Consider the following 2,500-nt stretch of genomic DNA (forward strand, 5'->3'; position numbering starts at 1 on the left):
GAGTAGAAGTAGCAACAGTTCATAAAAGTAAAGCACAAAAATATAGCTATAACAGTAAGGGAAACTGGCACATACAAACTATGAAACACCATGAATTAAAGGCATACAGTTTTCACTTTCCAACAGTATTCAGCTAAACATCATCTACCAATTGGCATAGAATGAATTATGTTATTTATTTATTGTTGTTTATTACCAACTACTGAACCATATCATATGCTAGGATTTCACATACCTTTACTGCCACTGGGTTGCATTCTAGCCAATATTGTGCTCTTACCATCCATGAATTCATCTATACACCAACACAGAAATAAAAATATTTGGCTAACTGGTTATTAAATGCTAGCTCTTTAGATATGCAGTATATCCTCTACTGAAAATGTCTGCCAGGTACTCACCCTCACACTGCAATGCTGATAACTGACTAAACATAGTATGCGTTTTTTACATTACAGTTTTGCTATCAAATCTTCCTTGATTTTGTTAGATAGCGAGCGAGTTATGATGATTGAAAGAAGTGACCAAATGATTAGATGGATATTTCATTTGCATTATGGATAAATTGGTATAAATTACATAATAATTTCTTTGCTTCTACAGATAATTTGCTCTCTGAAAAACACATAATTGGTTGATCTTTGTTGTATTGAAGCAATAGGCTAGGACAAATTAAAGATGAATCCAAATAGAGGAAAAAGAGTTGCAGTCACTGGTACAATAAAACATCTGCAGACACAAACAGTAATGCCACAAATAAAGGTAAAAGATTGCAGAAAGCACTGCTCAAAGCCCGAGTTCAGTCAGTGCTACTTAGTTGCAGCTTGATCTTGCCATGCATACCGATGTTTGCTCAAGGTGTTGGGGGACAGAGCCCCTTGGTAAATCTCTAAGTTATGAACACACTAAGCAAGGGTAAATTGAAGATGCTATTCTTGAAGAAGTTTAAGTCGCTGGTACAAGAAATAATGTGCAGACAACCACCACAAACAAAGGAAAAAGATTATGTAAAATGCCGCTTGCAGCCTAAGTCCAGTCAGTGCTCCCGAGTTTCAGTTCTATCTTGCCGTGCATACCAAGGTGAAGACATTGTTTGCTGGGGTGTTGGAGGGCAGACCCCCCCATCACCCCTACCCTCGGGCACTGCCCACTCAGACAGGGCAACTTAGATTGTTGAATAGATTTTGTGACGTGGAGTCTCTAGCAAGTGTGCCTGTACTGTAAAGAATTACCAACCGCTCATCAACCTTCCCCTTGACAAATGCTTAGAGGGCACAACATTCATGGCAACTTAAATTATTGAAAAAAATTGTGGCATGGATTTGGGGAATTGTCTTTTGCAAGCGCATTCATACTGTAAAGAATAACCACAAATAATTTGTGAAAACACTTAAATATCTCTTAATTCAACCAATTTTCTGAGTTGCTTGGTATCTAATTACATTTTTTTATAATACTTAATACACTTGAGTTCTTCTGCATGACTACTATATCTTTTACAAATGGCCTGTAAATGATACAATACTGTAAACATAACATTTCTTGCCTATGCTTGTCAAGAAATGAAGGCATGCTGAGCTGTCAACGATTCTAGTAAAGGAAACATATGTGCAGAAGATTATTGTAAATAACTGTATAAGTATATATATTTCTAAAAGTATACTATTATAAAAAAAATTGTATAATATACAAATATTGGAAGAAAAGACACTAATAATAATAAAAAATATTATGTTCATGTTTTTAGTAATATATGAATTAGAGTCCCAGTGAATTGTGAGGTCAGTTTAGCACTTGAGATCAGGTCTTGAGCAACTTTGAAAAAATCACTCACCAAAAGAAGTTTCCAACAAAAAGCTTGACAATTTGAATACAACTACAGGGACGTTCCCGCCAAATACTACACATAATCTTATTTTCTTTAAAAGAATTATAGCTCTCAAAGAACTCACTGGAACTTATTGAAACAGGAAGAATTCTGAGCTCTATCTTTCCTGCTACTGTCAGACAGCATTGTCATCCTAAACAGTTATATGCAATTTGCAAAATAAACAAACAGATCATAACCCCTGAAACCAGTGACTTTGATCACACACCCTATAACTGTGGATTTATTTCTTAACAAAATTTTTAAGATGAGAAAAGTATCTCCAACTCATGAAGTCTAGATAATCTGGACACTTGCGGTCAGTTACTTATCAAAATGTTATAAAGGCGAGTTATAATATCTCATTGGTGGGAAAACAATGGATATAGTAATCAGTGTAACAGACGTGGTTTAAAGAATGGTTTAACTATACCTTACACGCGGATGTTAATACCGGTATACCAGAGCGTCTATTTAAGATGCATCTAGTAACAACGAAATATTCTCGTATGCACTTTTTAGCCTCCGATTCAACAACACTATCACGACGAACAAATTACAGAGAACAAACCACGTAGTGTACTTATTCAATTAAGACGTTTTTAAGGTGCGATTCCGACAAAAAAACTATTT

This window comes from Penaeus monodon, chromosome 36 (assembly GCF_015228065.2).
Source record: "Penaeus monodon isolate SGIC_2016 chromosome 36, NSTDA_Pmon_1, whole genome shotgun sequence".
Lineage (NCBI taxonomy): Eukaryota > Metazoa > Arthropoda > Malacostraca > Decapoda > Penaeidae > Penaeus > Penaeus monodon.